The sequence below is a fragment of the Cavia porcellus genome, unplaced genomic scaffold (genome assembly GCF_034190915.1).
Source record: "Cavia porcellus strain 051 isolate PalLab524CR breed Dunkin Hartley unplaced genomic scaffold, mCavPor4.1 scaffold_2, whole genome shotgun sequence".
NCBI lineage: Eukaryota > Metazoa > Chordata > Mammalia > Rodentia > Caviidae > Cavia > Cavia porcellus.
Genome location: NW_026947485.1, coordinates 114,965,985 through 114,981,993, shown reverse-complemented (window position 1 = coordinate 114,981,993; position 16,009 = coordinate 114,965,985). Strand labels below are relative to the sequence as shown.

General features: G+C 36.9%; 1 pseudogene; it reads left to right on the top strand.

Moving 5' to 3' along the window:
- The first annotated feature begins 2,806 nt into the window (after positions 1-2,806).
- On the top strand, positions 2,807-15,741 carry LOC100718637 (olfactory receptor 2T8-like; annotated as a pseudogene).
- The last annotated feature ends 268 nt before the right edge of the window (positions 15,742-16,009 follow it).

The following is a 16,009-nucleotide window of genomic DNA, read 5'->3' as shown; positions in this document are numbered from 1 at the left end:
CAGAAACACAAAATCTGTTGGAAGTCAAGTTGGGTAAACATATTGAAGACATAGGGGTAGGTAGACAATTCATGAACAGAAATCAAACTGCATGGGAAGTACTTTCCAGAATCAACAACTGGGATCACGTCTTATTAAAAATTTTCTGTACATCAAAAGAAATCTCCAGCATAGTGAAAAGAAAACCCCAAAACTGGAAACATGTCTTAGTGAACTGTCCCTCAGACAAAGGACTTCTGTCTAAAACATACAAAGAACTAAAAAAAAGCTAAGATCCTCAAAATTCAGAGACACAATCCTAAAATAGGCATCTGAGATGAATACACAGTTCTCAGATGAAGAAATACAAATGGAAAATAAATACATGAAAAATGTTCATCATCATTAGTCATTAGAAAAACACAAATTAAAACCACACTGAGATTTCATCTCACTCCTGAAAGAATGGCCAGGATCAAGAAAACTGCCAACAACAAATGCTGGAGAGGCTGTGGGGAAAAAGGAATTCTCCTGCACTGTTGGTGGGAATGTAGACTGGTGCAATCATTGTGGAGGTCAGTCTGGAGATTCCTCAAAAAGCTTGACTGGAAGTCCCATTTGACCCAGCTAATCCACTTCTTGACATATTCTCAGAATACCTGAAAACCTTCTACCACACTAATATATATGCACCCATGTTTATAGCAGCACAATTTGTAATAGGTATTGGAAGCAACCTAATCGTCCATAAACTGAGGAATGGACCAAAAAGTTGTGGTATTTTTATACAATGGAGTATTACTCAGCTATAATGAATGATCACATTGAGATATTTATAAATAAATAGATGCAACCTGAGACCATACTCATAGGTGAAATAAATCAATCTTATATGTATAAATACAGTATAATCTTTTGATTATAATAATTTTAAGATTACATAAGATTTTATGGTAATCATGATTCCCCATTACACTGCTTTGGAGCCTTATAATATTTTCATTAATTAAGCTGAATGGTTTTATTGTTTTGTTTGATTTTATTATGTGTGATGATATGTTCAGCTATTTTGAAGAAAACAAGACATTATTACAGCCCTTGCTGATTTAGTATCATCTTGCTTTGAAGATCTACCATGTTTTTTTTTCTAAATGTTTTCCATTGGTTCTATAATATTGTATCTTATTGGATTTTAATGTGTGACAGAATGAACAAATTTTATGGAAAAGTAAATAATACAGTAGCCATTGTTTATTTTCTGTTGTTTGCTTCTGAATGCCCTTAATACTTTCATTCTCTTGAATGGTTTTATATTATTTTGGTATGTTTGATACTATTGTATGTGAAAGTATGCTTAACTATTTCAAAGAAATATACATTATGGTAGCTACTTTTAATACTGGGTTGTCTTGTGGTAAAGTGATGTGTTGCTTACATTGTTCTGTTCTGATCTGCATTGTTCTATCCTCTTTGGTCCATTCTCTTTAAAATAAAAAAATGATTTCTAAAAAAATGTTTAAGAAACATGAATGTTTATTGTTACAAGGGGTTTTTACTGATCAAATTTCCATTTAGTTAGGAAAAGAAGTCATCATACTGGGTATTACATGCTAGTTGGTACTGTGGATAGGTATCTACAGTAAAAAGATGCTAGTATAGACCATTAGCTGCTTATGCATGGAATAGAGAAATTTAGTGAATCTTGTTTTCTTTGATGGAAAAGTATGGTTAAAATGGTAATACATGACAGTTCAGCTGCTATCTTGACTGCTGCAAACACGGCCTTAGAGGTGTACAGCACAATTCTAGATATGCCCTGGTTGCTCATGGAGGCCTGACTCTGAGTACTGTATCTGACCTCCAGCCCCATCCTCCCTGTTGGTATTTTCCTGTGCTGTTTCTTGGCCTCTACAATGGGAAAAAATTAGCTTCACCAGTCCTCCAAAGCATGATCTCCTATTATGGACCCAGAGGTTCAGGGACTAAAAACTTCTTAAAGTGGGACCCAAATCAAACATCTCCTCCCTCAAGTTCTGACAGCCATTTTCAACAGCAACAAGGGACATAGTACATCATATATTTTGCTATCTTTGTTTTAATTCTGAATTTTAATTCTCATGGCACTGAAATACCTTTTATGAAATTACCAGTAAGAAAACCCGTACATAAGAAATTATCAGTATGTAAGAAAACCAGTATGTAAGAAAATTTCAAAGGTCATAATTGAGAGATACTTCACATCAACATATATTAATATACATACACACAATACTCCTTCAACAGAGAAATAAACAAAAAACAACTGGAATTAAATCATATTTTAAAGGCATGATTAAGTGTTACACCTGACAAAGTATTCTTAAGTGTTAGGCATACTGTATAGATTGGAGAGATACATAATTAAAAACATAGTCACAGGAGATAGGGACAACTGAATGCCAAGACAAAATTTGGGATCGCAAGTGAAATATCAGTCCTCCAAGGTTGAAATTTTCCATTTCATTTGGCTATACATTTTTACAGAAAATTGTACATTGTTTTTAGAAGCATGTCTCTCATATCTGAATCATTCTTTTTTTTTTTTTCCTTTAGGTTTGATTAGAGCCATGGAAAATTCAACTGACACCACAGGGGTGAACTTCATCTTTCTAGGACTTTAATCATACCAAACTGCACTAATTCCTGTTTTCTTTGGTGCTCCTCATCTTCCTTGCCTCCCTGTTAAGCTATTGCCTTATGACTTTTCTCATCTAGGAGGAACCCCGCCTGCACACACCCATGTACTTCTTGCTTAGCCAGTTCTCCTTCATGGTCCATCATCCCCAAGATGGCGGCCAACTCCCTGCTGTGCATGTGCACCATGGGCCCTGGATGTGGAGCGCAGCACTTCCTGTTCTTTGCCCTGGGCGTGGCAGCCCCTCTCCCATACCCCCACCTGTCACGTTCATCTGAGTAAGGCCCAGGGCTCCCTTCTCTTCTTCTATTCACATCATCCTCACTCAGTGTTGAGCCTCCCTCATCCAGAGCATGAGGAATAAGGAGTCACCAGGCTTTGAGAAAGCAGCTACAGACACACGTTGTGTGATCACAGGAAAATCTACCCAAGTGAATGCCGCAGACGTTTACAAAACACTAATTTTTCCCATTGCAATGTGTATCAGTTCATTTTGCTCTCATTTTGCCATTCTGCCTCTATTTGTTGTATTAACTAAATCAATGAAAAATTACATTTTTCTGTTGGCATCTCTTGTAGTGATTCATTTATCTGAAATAAGGGCATTAGCAATGAAACAGTGATGGGGGCAGACTACTACACAATGTGTTACATTTATATCTATCTAATTGGTGATGTTTCTTTTCTTTTTAGAAGAGGCCCTCTTATTTCAACTCTGTGCTTGTGAACTTTTTTATTAGTACATGTTTGCAGGATAAAATGATTGAATTCATTGTGGGAAGTTCATATATGTACATAATACTTTTTATGTATTGTTTTCACTCTCTATAAAACATTAAAGATAGTGGACAAAGGTTATTCCTAAACTACAATTTATAGCAAATATAAAAGAAAAGGAAGAGAAACAAACAAAAACCCAGAAAACAGACTGTTTTAAGAATATAATGAAATAAATTCCAAATGAATAAAGATTCTTGTAGAACATGTAAGTAGGTTTGACTAGACAGATCTTAAAAACATCATATTTGTAACATAAATAAAAAGGTGTCTTCATTAATGAAACAAATATCACTAGTCAAAAACTAATTTATACATGATTTTATCAAATTATTGAAGGTGATAACATAATTCACAATACTAATTTCAAGCAAGCACAAATATTAAAATATTTTAACATACTAAAATAGCTATTTGCTTTTATTAATTTTTTTAGAAATGAAAATAAAGTATCACTGATCGTTAAAATGTCTTAAGGGTTGCAAGTTTCGCTTCCTTGTGATAAATGAAGTTATTTTCTAAATTTCTTTGAAACAAAAGGGCATCTGAAAAACATGAGTAAATGTCCTTCCTTAGCTTCAGCTGTTAAAGAATTTTGTTTCCAATGGACGATCAATCTTCGTAGTTAAAATTCTCAAGTAAAATTTTATATCAGACTTATCTGTTCACTATATTAAATCAGTCAACATGTAGTAAATAAAGATACAAATAGGTAGTTTCTGAATCTGGAATGATCTCCCTCATTATTCCAGAATCTGATTCTGGAACCTAGTAATTGATAGTATATCTAATATCATACATATTCTTTAATCTTTTTCTTTAAATTATAACAGAGTGACACGTAGAGAAGAATTCAAGGTTCCTGAAGAGATGTTTGTCAGTGATTACGTGCATACAGCAAGTCCTTGATGTATGAATGAGTTCTATTCCAAAAGAACACTGTCTGACAAAGTGGACTTACACACATCTGACACCAATGCACAATGCTTATTGCTTTGTGCTTCCTACTGATCCCTTCCACACCACCACCACTTTTTCTCTTGTGTCCGAACATCTTGGGCTCTAATTGTGCCCTGTACTACTGCACACTATGGCACTGTACATATGCATATTTTCTCCAGTCTCTGGGTTTCGTCAGGCTTGCGTTTTCTTCTGCAGAACTCCACTGTTCTTCCATGGTCACTAACTATGTCCTGCATCCACAAACTCACTGCTTATGTTCTTACTCAAGGAGGAGGAAACAATTGCCTTTTGCACATGCTTTTTAAAAGAACTATCTGTTCAGTCCATTTCCCTATTTGCTGACTAGACATTAGAAATGTTGATGTTATTTGTTTTGAAATTTTATATATTTTAGATATTTATCCTCTATCAAAAAAATAAATTGCAAAATTTTGTCCCATTTTGTATGTTGTGTCTTTTCTGTATGGATTGTTTCCTTTGATGTGCAGGAAGTTTCCATTGGTGCTGTCCCATTTGGTAACACTTGCTCTTATCGGCTGTGTAATTAAAGTCCACTGAGGAAAGCTTTATCTCCCTATGTTTCCCTATGTTTTCCCTATGTTTCATTTGAACAGCCTCAAACATCCAGGACTTATAACTCAATCTCTGGTATGTGTTGCGCTGAATTACACAGAGCATGACAGATAGATATTATTTATAATCTTTCATATATGGATATCCAGGTTTTTCACAAAAAATTTTAAAATGACTATCTTTCTTCTAACATATGTATTTGGTATATTGATTGAAAATTGTGTAGCTGTGTTTGTTTCTCTGTCATTTATTCTATTCCCTTGCTCTATGTATCTTTGTTTGCCAATACAATGCCATTTCTGAAGCCATGACTTTGTACTATGTTTTGAAATGTCATATTGTGATGTCTCTAATGTTGCTCTGAAGATCACCTTGCTGTAAGTTTAAAGACTGTTCCTTCTAGTTCTGTGAAGAATTCCACTGGTATTTTGTTGGGGTATTGAACTCTAGATTGGTCTTGTAATGTGGCAATTTAATCAAATTAATTACTAAAATCATTGAATTTAGAAGTTTTCATATGCTCTGGTATTTCCTTCAATTTCTTTCCTTAATTTTCCATAACCTTCAATTAGAGATCACACACATTTTGGTTAATATTTGTTTAGTGAAGTTGTCATGAACAAAGTTGTTTGCTTATTTTCTTTCATAGCAATTATATTATTGGTATATAGAAAAGCTGTTGGGTTCTTAAAGTTCAGATACCCTTATTTACAGGTAATATGGTCCTATACACAGAGGACCATGGTCTCCACCAAAAGCTTTTTAGATTTTTAAACAGCTTGTGGAATAAAAGGTATACTATATATATGAGGCAGAGATAAGAGGCTGTCAAATATTCCAAGTCATACTGAGTCTGAATCAAGAACTTGGTAACACAATCTCAGGAAGTTTTTGAAACTGAAGGAACAGATTAAGTTTTCTTTTCTTTTCTTTTTTTTTTTTTTTGAGAGTGTTTTATCTACTCTGTTGTTTTAGATGGGGTCTTGTGATGTAGTTCAGGCAGGCCTCGAACTCAAAATGTAGCCCATGAGCTGCAAAAACCCACCATTCTGCCTCAGCCATCCAAACATTGGGATTTAGCTAAGGAACAAGGAGTTTCTAATCTATTTTAAAATGAAAATGTATCACCAGCAATTCTGCTAATATGGTGATGAAATCTATGTTACGACAAAACTCAGTAGAGTAGACTGAGGCACTGAGGTCCTAACACTCACCTAGAGGTGGGTTTCTATTTGAAAGCATGCATCTCAGAAATAGATACCAACCTCCATGTAGAGCCAAGTCTTCTCGAAGAATGAGGAGCAGATATGAGGCACCTCTGTCCAAGCGTCAAAATTAAAGTCTTCACACTACAGTTTAGGGAACCAATGTGAGTATTCTGCTGAACACTACATACATCTGTGCCAATTATGCCCTCTGGAAATGGGAAGATAATTACAAGATGGATTCTTGGATCCAGTGGACCACTCCAAGTTAGCCGTTGGTTAAGTTCTATCAACCACCAGACCTTCACAGGTCCCTACTCTTAGTGGGGTATCATGGTGACATTCGGGGTCTACAGGAATCAGTGTTAGTTCAGAACAAGTGTCCTGGTTTTGACAAAATGCTTGACCATTTCCATTCTCCAGTGAAAAGTTTTCTAATTAAAGGACTCATTTCCTTTAGGATAGTGTTATTAGAAACACTGACAATATAACTTTTTCATGGTATAAAAATAGCCTTCCTTAAAGGGAATTCAGGCTTTTATAGAAGAATCTCTGTCCTCAAATTTTGAACTATCATGAAATTATGTGCTCCAAGCAGCAGCTATAACTTCACTGATTAATGAAATTGTGATACTCAAGGACCTGAAGTGAATTCACAACCTTGAGCAGTGTTTAATTAGGAAAAATGCATTGTCCTCCAAAGGAAACTGTATGCTTGTCACTTACACATCACTATGAGAAGTGTATCATCCCAGTGTGGTAGTACACACCTGTAATCTCAACACATGGAATTCTGTGGCAAGGAGGCAAGTTGGAACCCGGGCTGGGCAATTTAGTGACTTACACACATCTGCCACAGAATTTTAAGGGAAAGGGCTAGGGATGTCACAGATTCAATTAACCTTCTGAAAAAAATTCAAAGGGCTAACAAGTTGAGAAATAGCACAGTATGGTATATTAGCACAGATTTAAACATATATGCAGCTTAGAATGATTGAGAAGGTATGATTATCTAAGAAGCAAATGCATTACAATCTTATGTGCCTGAGAAGGTATAATTACCATATCTAAAATAACCATATGTTTGCTGCTGTAACTCTAATATTGTTTCCTTTGTATTAAACTAAGAGCATTAAGGATAATTACATCTGTTAAGGTTTGTATCTAGATGCCTCCACCCCCAAGCATTAGTGGTTTTACAAATGGGGCTTTTCAAAGGTGGCTGGATGAAGAGTAGGTGAAATTGGGATTAAGAATGTGACACTGGGATTATAGATATATTTTACTGCTGGGTTATTCCTCTAATTAATTGTCTTGTCACAGTTATGGGTGTGGAAAATGGGAAGACTCATGCTGGCTATGGGTGGCCCCACCCAAAAGGCTCATAGCCTTGATGGAATAAAAGGGAAAGGGAGGTTTGTTGCTTGCCCACTCTGTTACAAACTGTTTCTCCTTTCTGCTGCCCCTCTACCACACCACCTTGCCTTGGAGCCAGCAGAATATACTTATACCAACTGAGATGAAGTAAACCTTCCCTTCCCCAACTCTTCATGTTGAGTGTTTTATCTCAGCAGCAGCAGTGTAAGTAGAACAATCTCCTCCCACTTTTGTTTTGATGTCAGTGTCATGTTGGGGACAACATGATATATGATATATGGACTGATAAGTTTGCAACAGAGGAAACAGGTGACAATAACACGGGCATACTGGAGCTTGAATAACACTATCACATTCATATCTCTGGGTAAGGTGCATTCCTCAGAGAAGGCTTTGTAAACTCATATGATTAACATAGCATTTCCATAGCATTCAACACCCTGGGACAAGATTTCCTCAGCTGAAGGCATTCTGGTTCCTTGAGATCCAAGCAGTAATAAAATAAAGGGCTTCATTTTGGGGAAGGACAGACTCTTTATTAACCTGCCATTTCTCCCCACTTCCCATAAAATCTCATCAGCACAAGACCACCTCTCCCCTCTGGCTCATCCGGTAATCCCTCACCATTTTCCTCAATCAGTAAATGTTGAGGCGCAGCTATCTCATGCCCCTTTGTTCCCTGTGAGCAACTGATCAACCCAGATCCCCGCTTCATCATTAGTTTGCGTTTTGCTCTTTCTTTTCCCTGTGCACCATAACACTGTGCAGGAAATTGGGGTTCACTGCAGGGATCCCCAGTAAAAAGTAAAAAAAAAAATGTCAGAGTGTTTGTCATCCAGGTAACTATTTTGTAGATAATAGAAATTAGAATCTTTTCTGAATTTATATGTGCCTGATGAGCAGTCATTTTCTACATTTGTTTCCCCATAAATAAGTGACAAGAAAATATAAGCCATGCAATTAGTTTAATAAAACATGCAAGTGTCCTAGGTCAGCATGGAAGTGTTACCAGACAGCTCTGTCCCCTATCAGCCCAGGCAGTGACAGAGAGCTCCAGGCTTCCATTGCCACCTACCATGTTGCATTTGGTATTCTGTGAAGAGCCCATTCTTCTAAAGATCAGTAATTATGTTGATGGATGAATGATTGTTAATAAATGTAGTTATTAGTGCATGGTATCATAAAATTGAATATTGCTCATGGTGGTGCTTTTATAGATTTTGATATTGTATGTGGAATATATCCACCTACTCTTCACTCCTGCACCTCTCTCTGTAGCCCCTGTCCCCACTTTGCTCAGTCCCCAGGGATGCCTCTACTACTTCCAGATTATTATTGTTTTGGTATTAGTTACCATACATGTGAGAAAAAAGGTAATATTTATATGTCTGGGTCAAATTTTTATTATTGAAGTATATGTGTGTTCTTTTCTGTACATAGGTGTCTGTGTATAATTATATGAGACATCTCCATTTAGAATTATTTTATTTTAAATCAGAAAATTAGAATTGCATTTATCTGTGATAGAAAATGATGTGTAATATAAATAACTAAAATTGTTATATTTCGCAAAAGAACTCAAAAATACATTTATCTTTTGTAATTAAACTTTTATTATTTTTCATTATCTGATGATTAACAAAAATCTATTGACCACAAATACTTAAATTCATTTCTATATATCAGTTGTATTTCAATGGCTGATATTAATTTGAGTGCATATACCATGCTTGTCAGTTACTATAGATTTGTGATACAAAGTATGTAGCACGATGCTTCCACATTATCATCTTGTTTGTTGAAGATTGCTTTTGTTATCTTTTGTATTTTGTAGCTCCATAACACTTTTAGGATTATTTAACTGTTTCTATGATATACGATTTAGATTTTAGTGAGAGCATCATAGAATATAGATATTTTTGGGGGAGGTTAATATTTTTATTTTCAGAATTGAATGTTGAAGCATATGACTATAGAAAAGTTTAATTTTGATTAAATTTTTAAATAATGTTAAATTAGGTATCTGTAAGTAGAGTACATTATAGGCAAAGAATGGAAAATCCTAATGATCAAAATGTTTCAATAACTAAAAAAAAAAAAAAGAACTCCAAAAAAAGCAAACCAATCAGATCTTCAATTGGCTTCAAAATGACTCAAAACACATAAAGGATTAAAATAAGAAAATATTCAGTTTGTTTAAAGAAAGCAAACAACATAAGCTGATTGACTTGAACAGGAGAATATAAGACATAAATCATCATTTTAGTAAGGAGCACAATAATGACAAGAAATAAAGCAGAACTACAAGGTATAAACACTGAATGGAAAGTATGGTTCTCAGGGGTCACCTAATTGGTGGCAAGGTCAGAACTGGAAGACCCAGCTGAGTCTGTGGATCCTGTGCTGAGTCATCCCCTGAACGCAAGACTGCATGGGCGCTGAACCAATGCTGGATTGATGAAAAATAAATAAATAAATAAATAAATAAATAAATAAGACCCAAAAACATGTGCAAGAATAAAGAAAAATTGAATAATGACTCAAAAGGTATACAAGCATAGTCGCTGAAATTACTGTGAAAACTTTGCCAAATCCAGAAAAAAAAAATGAATTCTCAAGTGCTAGAGATACAAGAGAAATGGTAAGCTTGAGTAATTTGCACGAAAATGGATGCACCTTGGAACTTTAATGCTAAGTGAAATAACTCAGACACATCAGCTTAAACAGCATATGGTTTTATTATATGAAAAACTATGTATGTATAGATGTAATGAAAATGGAGATAAGAGGGAAAAAAAGACAGATAACAAAAGAAAATACTGTAATGCAGTGAATTATCTAAAAGAGTATCTTGACTTACTAATATTGTCTTACATTTAGTATGATCTTTGGCCTATTACTTGGGTTTTAAATCTGTTTACACAATAATAAACTTTCAAGGTTTTTATGAAATAAAGTCTTATGCTGAAAACTGTAAAAATGTAATTATTATGCACTGAAAAAATGCAAGTAAGAGTGAAAAATACAACACATTATCACCAAAAAGACAGAAAAATGAGAAAAAAAGAAACACACAGAGTGAAATTGAAAGAATGAAAAACCACGCATGGAGCATGAGGATCTGTCTTATTTTTACACACAGAAGACTTCAAATTAAACTGAGTGTAAAAGACACCGGCAGAAGCTACATACTGATGATAGAGACAGCAATTCAACAGGTAGAAATAACAATTATAAATATATGCTCCAAATGTTTTCAAAACCAACTTCATAAAACAATATATTTATATAAAAGGACATATAGAAACTAAAAGAATCATGATGTTAGTACTCCAATAACTCATTCTTACACAGAACCAGGTTAACCACATAAATTCAAAAACTAAATTAGCCACAGCACTGAACACCTGAAATTTGCAGATATTTATGATGTGTTTCATGCACCAACAGCAGAACACATATTTTCCTTAGAAACACATGGAACTTTGTTTTCAAAATGTACTATACTTAGGGAAAAGTTGGTTTAAATACTTAGGGAAAAGGAAGGTTAAAAACTTGCCAAAGAACTGAAATAATCCCCTGAATGTTATCAAATCATAGCAAATCAAAGCTAGAAATCAAAAATAAAACTAATGACAATGTCTATGAAAACACATAAAGATTAAATAATAATAATTCAAATTTTTTAACTTTTTAAATAATCAGGTCTCTGCTTCTTTGATCTTTTGTGTTTGTTTTTATGCTCACTTTTATTCATTTCTGCTTTGATTTTGTAATTTAATTCTTTCCACTGCTTTTCGATCTGTATTATTCCTTTTTCTATGACCTTAAGGTATATAATTAAGTTATTTGTCTTGGACTCCTCTAGTCTTTATTTTATGGGTTGACAGATGCAAACTTCAGTCTTGGAACTGTGCCCATGCTGTCATTTTGGTTTTGCTATGTTGTATTTTCAAAATTCATTGATTACAGGAATTTTTTTTTTCATTTCTTCCTTGGTATCTTTTTTCATCCATGTTTTGAGAATGAATCTGCCTGTTGTGACAACTTTTCCTGCCATCTTTCATACTTGGCTTTAGGAGAATCTATATGTGTGGTGAAGGGAATGCCCTGACCACAGGAGACTTCCTGCCATGCAAGTATTATTGTATTACACAGTATTATTCAGTGTGTGTTAGCATCCATATCTCCCAGTGTTGTTATCTGTATTCAACAGGACAGAGCCTGGCAGAAACAACTGACAGGCAGAAGAAGTCTTTTAGAATCAGGTCTGTCTTAGTTACTTTTTACTCACTGCTGAGACAAAATATCTGATGCACCAAGTTGGGAAAGAAAAGTTTATTTCTTACAGTTTTTGGAGGTTTCAGTCCATACTTAGTTGGCTTCAAGGTGGGTAGCATGGCAGGGCTACAGTTCATGGTGGCTGCAAACCACAAGACACAGAGACACACCTTTTACCTGCTATTACATTACATCCTAGCTCCACTCCATGTGAGTGTAGCACAGACACCATCAATCCAAGCACTGGACAATGAACCAATCACAAATGTACAATGCAAATGCATGAGACCTGGGGGCAACAGACATAAACCATGACATTCCACCCCTGGACCCCAAGATTCATGTACATCCTTTATAAAAAATAAAGACATTTAGTCCATCTCCAAGTATTGTCAAAGTCCTAACAGTTTCAGCATTGCTGAAAAGTTCAAGTCACAAGTCTCCTCCAAGATCTATGGCAAACTGTTAAATGCAACCCCCTGTACAAATGAAACAAACATTTCTGAAATGCAAAGGCACAAAATAAACATTACCATTCCAAAAGTTACAAATGGAAATATAAAGCATTGGAAACAAAGCAAATCCAGCTTCCCGTAGGACCAACTATGAGTCCCAGAATTCCATGCTCAGCATCTGAAGCAATCTGGTTGCAAGATCCAAAAGGCTTGGATGATTTCACTCCTAGGCACTTCCAGGGATATCAGCTCCCACAGCTTCTCTCTTAAACCCTCTCTGCTCACTTCTTGCAGCTTTCTTTGGATGATCCAAGTTCCTGGTTTTTCCAAAATTCTGGGGTCTCCACTGCACTGTTGGCTTCACCTTTACATCTTTACAAATTGCCCCCTCAGAGCCACACTGCTTGGCCTCCCAGGCCCTTTGCAATCTAGATGGAAGCCATCATACCCTCAGAATTTGTGCATTTTCCTTGCACCTAAAATCAACACCATATGGATGCTGGCACGGTTTACTGCCATCTGTAGCAGGCTTGTTTTTTCTCTCTTGGCTATAGGGTTTGATTGCCTGGATTTCTGGGTTATGTAAACCTGAATGTGAAGAAAAGCTTCACTAAGTTGCTGCCATTCTAGAACCTCATGTTGCCTCTATCCCATTCTGGAGAATGGTACTCTGCAGATTTCCCCTCTGAGCAAATTCTTTCACTTTTGCAGTTTTGATGCTGCAAAAGGTGAAGAGCCACTTCTTCCTGGGATTCCCTGGGGCTATCTTTCTTATCCCTCTGTTTCTTCTCAGAAATCAAGGTCTCAGTTTGAACTTTACAATCCACAGCTTTACTGGAGTTTCCTTGTGTCCAAACTCACATTATTGTAAATTATCCTGCTGAGCTCTTTGCTCTTGATTTGCAACATTAACTGGCTAAAAGCCCCCAACAATAGCCGTGCCACAGCCTCAACATTTGACTGCCTTGAAATTTCCTTTTCCAGATTTATCAGTCCATTGCCCTTTATCTCAGTCTCAGGCAAAGTCTCTGGGCATGAGCAAAATACAGGCAAACTTTCTGCCAAGCCATAACACACATCATGGGGAGGCCAACAACCAATGCAGTCCTTCTTCCCAGCAGAAACTTCCCAAGCCTAGTCTTTACCATCAGGCTTTCTATCAACCTTCTGGTCTCCTGAGCTCTGACCAGAATATCCTCTACAGCTCTATGCATCTGGGCAACATGTCTGAACCTTTCCAAACTCTGCCCACAAGCCATTTCCAAAGCCTCTCAAAAAACATGGTCAGGTAAAATCACAGCAGATGACCCCACTCCTCAGTATCAAATTCTGTCTCAGTTACTTTTTACTCATTGCTGAGACAAAATACCTGATGTACCAAGTAGGGAAAGGAAAAGTTTATTACTTACAGTTTTTGGAGGTTTCATTCTATACTCAGTTGGCTCCAAGGCAGGGTAGCATGGCAGGGCTGCAGTTCATGTTGGCTACAAACAGCAAATCAGAAACTCTCAAGGGAAAGAGATACACTTTTTCCTGCCACTACATTACATCCTGGCTCCACCCCATGTGGGTTAGCACAGGCACCATCAGTCCAAGCACTAGATAATAAACCAATCACAAATACACAGTGTAAATGCAGGAGGCCTGGGGCCACAGACACAAACTATGACAAGGCCTCTTGGAAATGAGGATGAAATGAATTTCCCCATGTGTTAGAATGAGTCTCTGAAGACTAATCTTGAGGCCTGTATTTGCTGTTCAATCTTTCTTCTCCAGTGTTCTTCACCTGCTCTGCTTTCCGGCTACCAGGACCTAGGAGATTTCCTCCACTGAGCATTTCCAAAACCCTGTTTCTGGCTTGGTGCCATCCAGCCATGAAATGAAGACCTGAAGCTGGGGGCCAAATGGAACAACTCCTCCTTTCAGTCCCAGGAGTCAGTCTATTTTCCCAACACAGTGGAAGAAGACAGAGGAACTGCTTTCAGTTTCTAGACTTAATATTATTCACCGAGTTAGGGGAAAAAAAATCCCCTTCCGGTTTACTAACTGTGAGAGAATATTGCCTGCTATGTTAGGTTAAAACACGTTGATATGTTGTGCATGTATAAACTTCATTATCAAGCACATGCTTTGATAACTAAAGAAATATACTAACACTAAATAAATATATGGTGATTAACAAGGCAAACTAAAAGTGAGAATGTCTTCATGTCATCATCTCTTTCTGATATATTTATGGGAGTGTCATGTAGTGTAAGATCACATGTACATGGTAATTACAAGTTATAGGAATTCAGACATGTTACCTTGATTAATTAATCCTCAACTTGTAATATTAAGTTAATACATTTTGAACATGTGGAATTTCAGACACATGAAAATATTTTACACATGATAGGTGGAAAATTTAAAATATGGTTCATAGTTCTTACCTTGCTAATGTTCTAGGAAGCTGTATTTCACATGCAGCATTGACTCCGGAGACCTCTCTCATCTCTTTCCACTGAGAGAAGCATGTCTGTTTGAAATCACGGCGCATGGGAACATCACCTCAGATTTCATTCTCCTAAGACTCTTCAACTACACTACAGCCTACCAGTTTCTCTTTGACATTATCCTGGCAGTTGTGTTCATCTCAATTATGGGCAATGGCCTCATGGTTCTCCTAACCCACCAGGACACCCCAGCTGCACATGCCCATGTACTTCCTGCTCAACCAGCTCTCCCTCATGGACTCATGCTGGTCTCCACCATTGTGCCCAAGATGGCAGCTGCTTAATTGACTAGAGAGAAGTCTATCTCCCCAGTGGGCTGTGGGCTGCACATTATCTTCTTTCAGGCAACTGAAGGTGCAGAGTGCTTCCTCTTGGCAGCCATGTCCTATGACCTCTACGTGGCTGTGTGCCACCTGCTGCAGTATACCACCCTCATGAGCTGGCAGATGTGTTTGCAAATGGCTTTGGGATCCTGGTTCCAGGAGCAACTGATAGGGTCATGCAGGCTGCTGTTACCCTGAGCTTCCCATTCTGTGGTAACCATGAGGAGGATCATTTCTTCTGTGAGGCCTGCATGCTGGTGCATTTGGCCTGCAGTGACACCACTGCCTTTGAGTATTTCTTGAGGATCTGCTGTGTTCTGATGCTCCTCATTCCCTTGTCCCTCTTCCTGAACTCCTTTGGCCTCATCCTCATGGCTGTCCTGTATATGTGCTCCACAGAGGCTGCAAGAAGGCCTTTGCCACCTGTTCCTCCCATTTGGTGGTGGTCAGTTCATTTAAGGAGCTGCCATTTTTGTCTATGTGACACCCACATCAGCTAATCATGATAATGTGGTGTCATCCTTCTACACTATCTTCACCCCTCTGCTGAACCACATGATCTACACCCTGAGGAAGAAAATATTCAAGGGAAACCTGAGGAAGAAGCTGAGTCAGTGTCCTATCTTAACTCATCATTAAGAAGGTACTAAACTAAAGTTTTGCAGCTGTTCCCAGTGGTAATCTCAGCACTTGAACAACATGAGCCTAAGTCTGTGTAATTTCCAGCTCAACCAGAGAAGTAATGAGTTTAGCAAAACTCAGTCTCACTATTATGAAAAATAAAAATGAAAAAGAATAGAACTGAATATACTAAATTCAATACCAGTACTGCGAAAACAAAAAACAGAAGAAAAAAACAAATGTAATGATTTCTAAAACCACATGGTGTTACCAAGCAAAGCTATGA